At 38.1% G+C, this 14,701-nt stretch overlaps 1 protein-coding gene across 2 annotated transcripts in view; it reads left to right on the forward strand.

Annotated features, from left to right (window-relative positions):
- Nucleotides 1–796: 796 nt before the first annotated feature.
- IRF2 (interferon regulatory factor 2) overlaps nt 797–14,701 on the forward strand; it is a 59,753-nt gene continuing 45,848 nt past the window's right edge. The window contains exon 1 of one of the 2 annotated variants that reach the window (XM_075197108.1): nt 797–933. The gene's annotated coding sequence lies outside the window, so the exon portion shown is untranslated. Of the gene's footprint in view, nt 934–1,310; nt 1,411–14,701 lie in introns of those variants that run through there. The other variant, XM_075197117.1, reaches the window with a different exon arrangement.

The following is a 14,701-nucleotide window of genomic DNA, read 5'->3' on the forward strand; positions in this document are numbered from 1 at the left end:
AGAGGATAGGGTGCAGAAAGAGAGGGCTACAGAAAAAATGAGGGGGCAGAAAGAGTGGGTTACAGAAAAACGAGGGGGGCAGAAAGAGAGGTCTACATAAAAATGCGGGGGCAGAATGAGGTGAGTTCCATCACCTTTATTCTTACAAAAAAAGCACTGGATATATCTATATACAAATTGTACCTGTGTTCACCAACTGCAAGTATCCTGTGAATAAACCCAGGTTCCTGGTTAAGATCAGAAACGTGTGGATTCACCTTCTTACATTCCGCTGACACCTCAATACATTTTACAGATAAAAACAGTCCTTTTTCTCCATTTTTTATGGCTGAACATCTGTTTATTAACAGACCCCCTATACAATGACATCTTTCCTCATCTCTTTATTTCACATTGTTTATAAGAACATAGATTTATGCACAGTTCTTAGCATTTTTTCCCACTAACTTCTACAATAGGATTATCTTACTAAAAATGGGAGCTCTTTGCAAATGTAACTTGACCATCTGGATGTGTTTTTTAGTTTGTTATCAACTTTTCCTATTAATAGTAGGCTGGTAACGATTCTACACTGCTAAAATGAAGCTCTTGTTCCTCTTAAGGCCTTCTGTAGCCGCCCCAAGAAGTACTGGTTTCTAGTTTCTAGTGGCTTGTCTGAGGCTGAGCTGCCAGTGACGTGCTGAGCGCATAGGGAAGTGAAAATGAAATTGCCTTTTTCCGAGAATGGTTGAGCAGGGGGGGCGGTCTCACCAATGAGATGGCTGCAGTAAAACCTGTTCCTCCCCTCCCTGTCCTTGTGCTGAGCAAACACGAAACAAACAAATCCAGGGAGGGGGCACTCTGCTGCCTGAGCTCTCTCACTTTCCTCTCCTTGTTTTGCTTTCGATCTGGAGCCGTCACTTTTAGTTTTGATCCCGCGATCATTTACTGCTGGTATGTAACTTGCATTTTAAAGCACCTCGGAACACTGATCAATTGTTGCAACTGGGAGTCCATGGAAATGATATTTTAACCTTGTCATATTTGTTTCTTCTAAAGCTGCTGCTATAGTACACATTTCATACATACACAGGAAGCAGGCAGTTGCGTAATAAATGCAAAAAGAAGAAAAGAAAGAGATAGTGGAATTGTATTAGGGAGCTTTGATTTGGGGCTGTGATAAGGTGAAGTTTTAATTTCGCTTTTGGATTTCGCAGCGCTGATCGTGCCACGGGCTGTTGTCGCTGAGCATCGCGGCAGGTTTAGGCGATATTTACATCATTCCTTCGGGATCGGTGAGGTTTTTAGGAGGACTCGGGAAATGTCATACCTTGTGGATGCAGGGCAGCATATGGAGAAAATGGCCAGGAATGCTGGGCACATTTCTCTGGCAGCAGCACCCAGCTGACAGACTGCTATTTACGGCATGAGGTAAAAGCCTCCAAAATAGCTCTGATCTCAATGTGCAATTACTATGGGAGGTTTGATAACAGAAACAAACCCCCTAATGCGGATGCATCACATGGCCCAAAATGCACCGGATTGTTATTTTGTATATAATTTGCTAGAGTGTGTTTAATGTAACAAATAGCCATTTGTATGCCAAAGGGTGAGCTGTGCTGCTGCATTGTACTGTAATTGTTTAATACATTGGATGTGCTGTCATTTCATCTGTTATGTACTATAAGCACTTCACTGGCCATGTTTTCTGTGCTGTGACAGTGCACTTAAATAAATGTTTGTGATTTCAATCCCCTATAGACTACCCAGCATGGTAGCAGCTTGCATAGTTGGAATTGAACTTGCTGCTTTTTCCTGCTGAGTGTGCTTAAACTTTAATTTGTGCTACATTATATCCTTACTTTTCTCCATCTTTGTGCATATGCGGCATGTGACAGCTCTCCATTGTGTCATTTATCTTCTAATTCCTATAATCTTGCCAAGCCTAGACATGGTTGTTTGTGCCTAATAACAAGCTATAAACATTGTCAAGTCTGTCCTTGTCTGGCTCTGCAGGCCTGTGCTATGAAAGTGCAGCTAGATATTAGCCGTCATCTCCGCATTGTGTTTCAGAACCCCCAGCTTCTTCCCTCATTTTTATTTATATAGCCCTTGTCAGTGTATGGTGCAAAGCTACAAGGTATTGAACTGGTTAAAGAGCTCTAAAGCTTCTTCTCTTTCAGTCAAGTAAGTTTTGTTGATTGATTTCTCAGACAGCCAGTGGGAAAGCTTATCTGACTGAAGATTAGCCAATGGCTGCCCTTATTAACACGTCAGTGTGGAGGAAGGACTCTATTGCTGGCAACTTGTAATGAGCAGCGGGGGAAGGGAAGTGCAGGTTTAGGCTTGTTAAATGTGGCACCATTGCTTCAGTGTGTGCAGAAGCCAGATGCTATTTTCTCAAACTTAAACATTGTTTTAATAGCCAGGAAGGGCAGTAAGCTCATGTTTTGTTTCTTTATGCAAGATTTTATTTCTAAACAAGGCATGCTTAGCAAAAGTTGGGCACCATATAATTGCTGTATTTGGCAATCTTTTATTTTTTGTAATGTTACAGTATGAAACAAGGAAGTTCTACAAGTTAGTATGTCTTGTTGCAAATATGTCAAATGTTAAGCTGGGTACACACTACAGGTTATTCACCTGATTGTCCTGCCAATCGCACAATAAACGACCGTTGGGTCCGATATGGCATTAGTATGTACGCTTCCACAATCAAGTTTTATTGTACCAAAGTACAACATATCGTTTCACTTGATTTTATAACCACACTAAAAATCTTTATAAACAGTGAAACGATGTTGTGCAAATTCTGCAGTGTGTATGCACTCACATCCAGCAGTGTAGGCAGATCTCCATAGTGTTTACAGAGTCACAATCTTTTCAGCAGATGGTCATGACAGATCTGAAGGTAGATCTTGTAATCTTGTAAAACGTGTATAGTGTGTACGGATGAATCGGCATGCTGATTGGGACTTTCAGTCGTTGGTAAAATCGTTAACTATATTGCACCGGGAGAAACTTTCTGTAGTGTGTACCCAGCATCACTTTCTGTATGTGACCCTGTCTCTCAACGAATGCAATCATCATCATCATCATCATCACCATTTATTTATATAGCGCCACTGATTCCGCAGCGCTGTACAGAGAACTCGCCCACATCAGTCCCTGCCCCATTGGAGCTTACAGTCTAAATTCCCTAATATACACACACAGACAGAGAGAGACTAGGGTCAATTTTTGATAGCAGCCAATTAACCGACCACTATGTTTTTTGAGTGTGGGAGGAAACCGGAGCACCCAGAGGAAACCCACGCAAACACAGGGAGAACATACAAACTCCACACCGATAAGGCCATGGTCGGGAATTGAACGCATGACCCCAGCCCTGCGAGGCAGAAGTGCTAACCACTAGGCCACTGTGCTGCCCAATCATAGCTGTCATTTATATCTATGCTTATATTGAATGTATAAAGCGTTATGTTTGGAGAGGGGGGAATCTATGACATCTGGACTACCCAAAGCTGTGTTTCTTTTTTGTGTCATCTCCATTCAAACCCACAGGGTTACGGTTTATGACTCATCATTTTATATATATTTATATATATATATATATATATATATATGTATGGCAATGGAATATATGATATGCTTATGAAAGACACTCTGAATCTTAATGCACTTTCTGATTTTCAAAATTAGAACATGCTCAGTTCTGAAAATTCTGTAGGCCTCATTTTGAGTCAGGAGCAAAGCAAAAAAAAAAAAGGAACATTTTTGCACCTGGACAAACCATGGTTGCAATGCAAGTGTCACAAATGTGAGAGTTAAAAATACTGGACAACTTTGTTTTTAACTGAACTGTGTTGTATGTAATAGCTAACTATAACAGCGCAACTCTGCTGCATTAATATGCTCTATCTTTGGTGATAGAATGGGTGGATATTGCCTTTTTATAGTTTGATTAATAAATGTGATGAAACTTTATGAAATTGTTTATGTCAGAGTGTTAAAGAGACTGACACACCCGTGTCAGCAAGAGCTGAAGTATGTGTGGCTGAATGGGTTACTACTTAATGTTATCTTTGTAAAACAAGTCTGACTACTAGAAACGCTTGAATCTATAATTACAGATAGTTTTTCCACAGCTTTGAAAAACTATTTGTAAAACTGCTCATTCTTTCTGAATTCCGAGGTGCTCAGATATTTGTCCTGATATCTGTCACATATCCAAGTATGCAACAAATAAAGTGAAGGTACAATCCATAGATTGTAAGCTTGCGAGCGGGGCCTTCTCACCTTTGTCTGTTTTACCCAGTTTGTCTATTAGTTTACTATGTTTGTCCCCAATTGTAAAGCGCTACGGAATATGTTGGTGCTATATAAATAAATGATGATGTTGAAGTGTATGAACAGCAATATTTTAATCATCATATTTTAATCATATATAGCACCACTAATTCCCACAGCGCTGCACAGAGAACTCATTCACATCAGTCCCTGCCCCATTGGAGCTTACAATTTAAATACCCTAACATACATACGCACACACAGACCAAGAGAGAATGGTAGTTAGTAAGTACATCCTTTTCTAAATGATAGCAATGTTGATATAGTGGAAGGCAAAACAGTCAAAGTTAACTACATTTATTGTAAGATTGTTGATGAAGCTGGTTGGCTATTATTATTATTTATTATTATTATTATTATTATTATTATTATTATTATTATTATTATTATTATTATCTTTTGTTAGAAAGCCCCACAAGGATACATCACTGCTGTACATAGGGGGTTAGAACATACAACAAGATAACATAAGTGCAGGTTGAATACCAAGTAGGTAGATTGTTCACTTAAAGGTGTTCTTACAAGTGATGCAACATACAAATTTGTTTGGAAAATACAATATAAACTTCTTGCATAGTGGGCTATAAAAATATATTACTACTATATGTGACGTATTGCAGAATTATTAAAATTGGTCCAGTCATGGTGGAGATAAGGCTTATATATTTCCTTATCTAGGCCCAGCATTTTTCCTTTTCCAGATGGCCATTAGTGATCAGCTAATTGGTGACAGAGAAGCCTGGTAATAGATGTGTAGCAATACAGAGTACCTTAGTTTTGCTTTCAACCTTTCGCTACTAGCCTTAGCAACTGTCCTGATGCTTCAATCTCTAGGCTTACGAACTGTAGGATTTTCCCTTCATGAGATTGTAGAAAAGTTTGTTACAGCAAATGTAAGTGTAATAATGACATTATACCTGTTTTGATTTTCTTTCTGTTGTGGATCACAGGCTTAATATCTTAAGAGCAGTAAGGGGCATAGAACCTCCCCATCCAATCCCAGGGGTGCAACTTGCATAGAGGGGTAGAGGGGTCTCTGTATTGTAATGATTAAGCAGTGATGCTAGTTTTGTAATTGGCTAGAAATATGTAGTGTGCTGCAAAATCTAATATGCCTGTGTTCATTCATATGTGTAAGGTAGAATTATAAATCCTATTGCACATTACAACAAGAAATAACCGTGTACAGAACAGTTATCGGGGTATTGACACTGTCCCTTCTCTTAATTCTCCTACTCCATCCATTTGTGGAGCACTGGTCAGTGTGTTAATAATAGTGCCATAGGGGCACATTTATCATTATTCACATAAAGTGAAAAGTAGTTTTCAATCCTTATCGCAATGATAAGGATTGAACTACTTCTCACATTTATGTACAGCCCTGCACAGAAACAGCAGTTCCGAAAAACTGCTGTTTCAGTGATAAAAAAAATCATACTTACCCCCCTCTTCGGAAGCGCTGTCTTCGGGTCTTCTCTTCACTCTTCAATTGCGCATGTCCAGTTCCAAGAACTGGACATGCGCACACAGATCCCCTCTCTGTCTTTGCAATGATAGTTGCAGAGAGAGAGCGCTGATTGACAGGGAGGGATCATGTGATCCCTCCACACATGCGCTGTACAGCTCTGCTCTCCGGAGCAGAGCTGACAGCATTAGATTTCCTAAGTTCGGATGATGTACGCCAGCTTCAGCTGGCGTACATTAACATGTCAAGTTCCCGAAAAAAATGTTCTTTGAATGGTGACTGCTCCCAAAAACGAAGAGGAATGCAAAGCAGCAGATATCCATAATATCTGCTGCGATGCCCTCTTAATAAATTTGCGGAGGACACTTTGGGACCTTAATGACCCGTTAAAAGCACTATTGTGCTTTATTAAATATGCCCCTAAGACTTACCTGTTTCAAACCTCTTTTTCTCTATCATGTAGTCTGCAAAAATGTGCCTCTATTTCCCTAAGAAATTACACAGCATGAATTTCTGAGATATAGAATTTATCTGTTTATCCCGTAATGCTAATGAGATCTTTGTATCTTCTGTGTGTTGGAGAAATTTGGAAATAATAAACCATGTTGATGTGCACATAACGGTGAATTGTGGCCGTTCTCGCACAAGCCCGTAGTGAAATGTAATAATTGTGGTTGATTTGTTTGTTTTTAGGATAGTGTCAGCCTGTACGTATTGGTAAGAATACCTTCATCGACTTCTTTCCTTCCCAGCTTGCAGTATGTTACAAGTACATTATTTTCATCACAGATGAACACCGTTCTATTTTTAGAATGTGAAACAGGAAGTAGAGGAAGTCAGTTGAAAAAGAAAATGTTTCTAACGTGGTTTGAGATAATAAACCTATTTATTAATTTGCCTATAACCAGGAGATACAGTAAATGTATTATTTTAACAATAGTTGACTCGCCCTACCTGAAATCTTTAGAGAATGTTTCACTGCTTTTATTTCTACTGAAATTGCTTGTTCCTAGCCATTGTAATATTGTTTAGTTATTTCTATCTGACAAATGGTGCTGTTCCTGTATAATTCAGTTGGAGCAGGTTAGAATGTCTCAGTGACTTCTAAATTCTACATATTTTATTTTTAATCTTTGGCTGTTTGAGCTGTTTAACATTTCCACCTCTGTAATTTTCCCACCTTGTGTAGCTGCATAAGTCGCATATGACCTGGATGATGATGTATTACAGTGGCTGATCAAAAGCAGGAATTATAATTAATGCAATTAGCAGCACCTATTGGGGGGGATATTGTGACAGCAATGGTTGCCATTTGTAAGTAAAAACATACACTTTTTGCAGATCGCCAAGAAATAAAAGATTGGGAAACATTATGTATGAAAATTCACATGGTTTCCACCTCACTAATGATTTAACACCCATATTTTCATTTCCTCACCCTCTCTCCCTCTAGATACTATTTTCAGTTTTTGTAATATTTTAAAACACTTCTCTCTCTCTCTCACGTAGATACACTGTATGTGCAAATATATGTATGAACCATGTATATGAACACATATGTCAACAGTGTATATATGGACACACATATATGTATTACATATCAGAGATTGTTTATTCACGCACATCAGTCCTTGCAGTAATAGAGCTTACAATCTAATCTCACTGCACAAGGTGGAGAACATACTAACTACATGCAGGAAACACACTGGTATGATTTAAACCCTAGGCCCAACTGTGGTCTTGTTTAAATATTTTTAGAGGCGGTTAATTATTTTAAGTGTTGTGTGTCCCTAATATCGTATACTGAACTGTGATATAAAATCTCAGTATGGAAGTCTTGCCTCGGGAAAAAATAAGCAAATTAAAGCTGTAACTCTATTATAAAAGGGCCACACTTAGCGTTGGGACCTCGAAGGCGCAAATGTGCAGACCGATTTAGAGTTGAGTTGTGAGGAGGCTTGTCCTAGCTCAACTCTACATCGCAGCATAAACATAAAGCTGCCTAGAATTTGTACACTACTTGTAGTATTTTTCTTGTATGCAAAAAATAAAGTAAAATAATGCAATTCCACATCAAAATGGGGTTTGTCCAGGTGACCCTTTATCTGGATTTGTTTCTAACGCTAAGTGAGGCCCTAAGTTGCTATGTTCGGACGTGTTTGAGATCTATATTTAATAATGATGGATGTGGCTGGAGTATGACCATAGTCTAGCTTGAAGGCTGTGACGTGCATCATGAATTCTGATGTTGAGACATATTGTGTTAAATCAGGACATTATATAGATGACATAATGTAGATTTTAATTTTCAACAAACATCTATTCAGTCTGCTGTCGCTTAATTAGTATACCTACCAGACACTAAATCAGCTGGAGATTTTTGGCTGTCATCCCCCTGGATGCTGGCTGTACACTTGCAGACTTTGTTGGCCAATTTGATCATTTGAGGCTTGGTGTGACTGCTTAGATATAATGTGCGGGGACATCTGGTCATCTGATCACATTTATTAGCATGTATGTGAGGTGAACAGGTGGGGCATTTTGAGATACCACAGAATGAGCAGATCTGCCCAATGAGGCCCGCTGTGTGTGATCAGTTTTATGCTAGATGCAGGCTATCGTGACAGACAACTACATTGTATATTGTGTGTGTGTGTGTGTGTGTGTGTGTGTATATATGTGTGTACATCATTGGAGCTCACTGGACTAACCCTCTTAGGCTGGGTACACACTACAGTGGTTTCAACCGATTATTGCAGTATCCATAGATCTCTATGGGGTGTGCAGTGTCACAATATTTTCGGCCAATAGTTGACAGATGAAGAGCACAGATCTGAAGATAAATGTAAAACGCGTAGGCTGACTGGGATTTTTTATATTTTTTTATTGTTGGTAAAATCGTTAACTATATCGGGAGAAGTTTTGTATAGTGTTATCCAGCCTTACTTATGTCTGCAAAGCTCTGTAAAAAGATACTGACATGACACAATCTGCTAGAAATGGTCAAGTGGTTATAATGTAACAGATACAATGTTATTTAATAAAAAGAATAAATATTATATAGCATATGAAGAACTTTTTAGGACTCAAAAATAAGTCAACTTTTTTTGACAGATGTGTGTGGATGAAAATATGCTTATTTTCATATTCAAAGCCTTTGTGAGTGAATATTTTCAGGATTGTTTCACTGACATTTGCCTCGTTCCGCACTTGTCTGCAAAAGTTCATATGTTTCGCTCATGGAATTTGTTCTTAAGTGCTGCCAGTGTTACTGCAACCACAACACACGGTAGAATGAATTGTCCATCATCATCTTGGCTCTATTAATAGACTGTAAATCCAATGAAATGAGAAATTACAATTAGAGCCTGGGATGGCGAAGCAAAAGTGCGACTTGAAGATTGTAACTCCGGGACTTCGCATCTCTGTGAAACCCCCTCTTCGCTCATCTGTACATGGGGCATGACAGGGGTTAATGTAGCAGTTTCGTGTCCTGCCCTGTTAATTTGAGTGTACAGTTAAATGTGTGCTTGCATATTTGCTTTACTGGATGACTGCAAGTCTGAACAGCATTGTGAGAGGTCTGTGTAAAATAAGAGCATTAGTGTGAAGAACTAATCTGTACAGATAGTCGATGTTAAAACAACATCTATGTGTTAAGTTTCAAAATGTTAGCAATTTTCCAGGCTGAGAATGCATTTGAGCTGTGTTGCAGTGCAGATTTTTTACATCTGTTGTTGCTATATTCATGTTATATAGTTATTAAGTTGAAAAACATGTTCAACTGTTCTTTCCCTTGCAAGCCCCAAGATCTAAAGGGTCTAAAAAAATCAATGTAAGCTAAACATGGAAACAACTGAATCCAAAGAGGCAAGTTGACATTGGATCCATTGAATATCCTTGTATCATGTATTTAGCTAACAATACATCCAAATCATTCTTAGGGTTATCTATGGAAACAAGTTGACAAACCTTTTTATATATTGGAGATTAAAGCATTTTTATCTGTCTGTCTTTTTGTGGAGCTCTGTTAAAGTGAATATCTAGTAAGAGATACTTGTGTTTTCCTTGCATATACTTATTAACTAAACAACCCTAACCCTATCACTTATCAAATTGGCTGCTCATATCTGTACTTTATGTGCATTTCAATCGTCTTGAGCACCTTCTTGTTATCGTATGATTTTGTGCCACTTGTTTTAAAGTCAGCGGGAATTGAAAAATTTGTAGACCGTGAGATCATCAGAATGCTCACAGTATTGCAGTAGATGAGAGAGCTGATCTGCGCTGTGCATCTGTGATTGTTAATGCATACAACCTATTTCAGTATTGTGACCTATTTTTATTTTTTTTGTTTTGTCATTTGGTGATCAGAACTGCATTAAAGGGGAACATGCAGTAAATTCTATCCGACACTTCATGAAGCCAGAAGTTGCAGCAAGACAATCGCACTGTGTTCTGTGTGGTGTAAGGGAACAGGTTTATCCTTCTTTCATAGATGTCAATATGGGAAGCAGATTAGATAGAGGAAAAGTCTTATGAAAAGTGAATATCCCCTTGAAATATGCACAAGATAATACTTAAAAACTTGGAAAACTTTCTGTGCCCAGTGCCATTTGCGGGTACATTGAAGAATCCCTCCTGTTTTTCAATGCAGCCTTGGCTGCAGGAGTACCAAGCTCCCAGCTCTGTGAGGGGAGGCTTAGTTCAGTGGAGAACATGGGAAGGGGAATGGTTCCATCTGAGGCTCAATGAGGAGTATGTGCTTTGAGTGGTTTATAATGATGTATTAGTGTTTGGAGGTCTATATAAAGGAGTGTGTATGTTGTGACTAGTTGTCATGGTCTAAGCCTGAATGGCCACAATATTTACTATGGTTTTACTTGTTTTTGCTGACGAAATATTTGGCTATTGTTGGACATTCTGTCAGGTGATAGATTTGGAATGTTTCGGATATCTGTTTTCCCACCCAAGAGCTTTGATCAGCTAGCCGGTTAATGCACAAATCACATGCCAGTGTATGTTTTCTAGGAATTTTCTTAACAAAGGATTCAAACACAAACCTAAGACATTAGTTCAAATGTACAGTGCTGTGAGCCTCTCTCCTACTACATCTTGGCAAGGTCACAAGTGTGAAGCATCGGCAATACTGCTGTGATTTGTAAAATGGTCCGACTGCGTCTAAGAGCATCGGAGTTCTAGACTGTTTGAGTCTTTGGAAGGACTTGCTTTGTTGGGTTAATGACGGGCCAAAAGTAAGTTAAAATGCATTTTTTATTTTATCTTTAACTGCACTAAAATTCTAATTCTTACTGGAGTTATCCTTTATCTCTGTTTTCCTAAAATTGATCTCGGCCTCAACATGATTTCTGATTTGTCACAATACATATTGATTATAAATGTCATGAAAATCCCATTCGCTCCCCATTTCTAGACCCCCGTGACAGCTTCTGATGAGTCCAGGAACCATTCTGTTTGGTGTCTGGCTCCCAGATCTCCATAAACCATGTATAAACATTGTCTAAACTTTGTGTACGTTGTCTGTTTATTGTAATGTGAAATGAGCTCCTATGGACTTAACCAAGAACGTGTTCCTTATAAGGGCTTCCATACATGAACTTTTTTTGATAGCTGCTGTTTTGTATATTATGAAAGAAAATGTCAGAGATCTATGTCAGTTCAAGTTGAATTTTGGCTAGTAATGCTCAAGCCAGTTTGACATTGGATGAAGCAGTTTGGCTTGGTTCGATGACCTTGAACTTTGGTCAAAGCACTGTCAAAAATATCAAAACAAGTTTGCTTTGACCACCATTGTGTATATTTTACAACTCTGTTGACTCGCATTCAAAGTTCAAGGTCAAAGTGCACAGCTCACAGTTAAGATTTTAAAACAAAACATTTTTATAAAATTTAGCATTTTTTCTCTGTTAGAGTTTAAACAGCTAAATTATATAGTATTTCCCCCTATCTAATGCTAATAAACAACTTAATTTTTTGTTACTTTCAAATTTCTGTGAAATGTCGTCTAGAATAAAAAAAAAATATATATTAAATATGCTCGTCTAGATTAAAAATGTAAAAGTTATTTCTGCTCCAGACTTGAAGTGGTTAGCACTAAAACTGAACAGTTGTGGTCTTGCTGATCGAGGTGTATATGACGTACTATAGCAATTCTACCCAATCCTGACCTTTTTCAGTGTTGGACATACTGTACCATGAAGACCACCAAAGCAACTTTAATGTGATTAAAAATTAAATATTTTTGATCTTATGTATTAAGGTGGTCACACATATTTAGATCTCACTTAAGCCTTATCATGACTGGTGGGGTCTCAGTCCAGTATGGCCACACACATATTACAAGGACAGATGTATTAAGAAGCCTTGAATTAGTACTTTGATCTGCTCTTATCTTTAAGGAGGGAGCTATTCACAATAATGCCACTTAAATGTATTATCCCCCATATCTACCCAAAGGATCTATGCTCACCTAAGCATTTTCGCAGCTCTTAGACATGTGAACATATAACTTACATTACATTTTTTGTTCATCCCTCTATGTAGCTTTCACTTGATCCACTTTAATATAGGAAGATATATGCTGTATCATACACTTGCACGCTGAGGTTATTGTCAAGGATTTGTCACTGGTGGTATATCTGACAGCAGCAAGAGAGAAATCGCCCGTATCAAAATTAAACCCAAATTACATTTTTCTAGTTTGTGCTTGCTTGTAACTAATAGTTTAAATTAATGTAATGATTGATCATAAAACAGCATCATAGCAAATATATATGTAAAATATTTTTTATATTATCATTTAGATAGCGACTCCATAAAATGTAGCTTTGTACAATCAGAGAACTTTTATTCATTCTCATCGGTGTAACTTACAACCTAATTATAATATTACTGGCACACAAGTGCAGACCCACTAGGGCCAATGTATGCAGAGCCAATTAACCAACACGTGTTTTTGGGCTATAGGAAAGAACTGAAGCACCCAGAGGAAGTTCACCCAGCGTCCTGGCCCAATCGCTGCAAGACAGCAACACTATGTGCCGATGTGCTACCTGTGTTTAATAAACAATGTTGCCCTGTATTATGGTAATATACCTCACTGGAATGAGCTCATGAGTGTAAGCGTAATGTGGCCAGCAGTCAAATTTGGAACTGGATTTGTATATATGGTGGTTTTGCATGTGTGGTGAAGAACTCACCCTAAAATAAGATTTACATTATTATTTGGTAAAGTACACATTTTAGTTGCAAAATGAAATCCCCATAGAGTGGCTTACTGTTTTGTGTGGTCTGTGTGATGCCACACAAATAAAGAGATGTAGAAAAATACCATCCACGTGCTAGCATTTGTCCTTCTGCACCTTTGAAGTGTTGAGGATGTGAAGATGCAGAATTTTTGACACCTTCCAAATATCTCTTACTGATGAGTATATATGTATATCTGTGTCATGCAGACTTTTTATGGCTCCTTTGGAATGTGCTGTCTCTGATTGACGCCAGCTTGAAGAGACCGATGTTCACTCCATTTCCAAGAATTCTCTGAACTAAATACTGTTAATTTCCCGGTTCTTTGGGACTGATGAAATATTTAACTATTCCTATGTAACAATTTTTCACTATAAAAAGTGGATTCGTGCAGAAAACAGAATTTGATTTGTGCTGTAACACTTTGTTATACTAGAGTAGTTTTGAAATCTTGATTAGTATGTGAGTGCTTGTAACTTAAGCTGGGTACACACTACACGGTTTTCGTCCAATAATCTGCTCAATCAGCCGACACACGACCGCTTGTTCAAAAGTCGGGTCAGTGTGTGTAGTGACACGATGGTCAAAAGTAAGCCCAAATGGACGATTGTCGCCTCATTTGGTTGTACCGTTCAATATTTTTGTTTCAATCTCGTTTCCGTTGTGTAGTGTGTGTAAACTTCCGACCGATGTGTATGAAATTACAGTCATTGCTCACGACAACATGGCTGTAAAAAGTCGCTAATGGGACGTCCGCTCTTCCCTTTATCTTCTAAAACAAGGCTAGTGTGTATGCAGTCCATGGACCGAGCGATCGGATCATCGATCGCATGTAAAATTGATCTGCATAAAAAGTTGGTGGAAAATTCTGTAGTGTGTACCCAGCTTTAGGGGTGCTGCATTTGAACAGTGAGAGAAACTTCAGTAAGAAGTTGTGCCTCTAGTGTTCAGATCATAACTTGTACCTGGTATGTAGAGAAGAGTGAGGTCCCATGGTGTTGTGAGTAGATACTCATTGATGCTCTTCACTTTGTCTCTTTGTCCACCACCACCACCAAAACGGGAGGGGGAGGGGGGGGCTTGGGGCAGACAGGAAAGGTTGTTTCTATTCACCCCACCTTTTTTAATTTATTTTTCTTTACAATATCTCAGCTTTTTTTGTATACCGTGTTGGTCAACATTTATCAATACGGAAAATAAAGTTACAAATAATATCGAGCTTAAGAACAAGCAAGCTTATGTCAAAAATTATTCAATGATATAGCAATGCAAAAAAAAATATATAGATAACATTCTGTTGTTTCTCAATCTGTGGGGTACAAGTGTGTTTTATATTTTTATGTACTTTGATACATTTTTAAGCATTATCAAAATTTGATTTATGCTGTTGGTTTGTCTTTGATTTAATATAAAAAAAAGTCGTCCGCTAATTAACTACATAATAGGACACTATCAATGTTTTGCACTGATACCTGTTTAGAAATCTATGTGTGAGCATAGGTCCCATACATTCCATTATATGAAGTTACATAATTGCATAAGTCATTTGAGTGCAATTTACAACTTTTATATGTTGCATATAGATTCTATATCTTTAGATGCCACACAAATTACAATTCAACTATATATTTAGCTTTGAAT

The sequence above is a fragment of the Mixophyes fleayi genome, chromosome 1, assembly GCF_038048845.1.
Source record: "Mixophyes fleayi isolate aMixFle1 chromosome 1, aMixFle1.hap1, whole genome shotgun sequence".
Lineage (NCBI taxonomy): Eukaryota > Metazoa > Chordata > Amphibia > Anura > Limnodynastidae > Mixophyes > Mixophyes fleayi.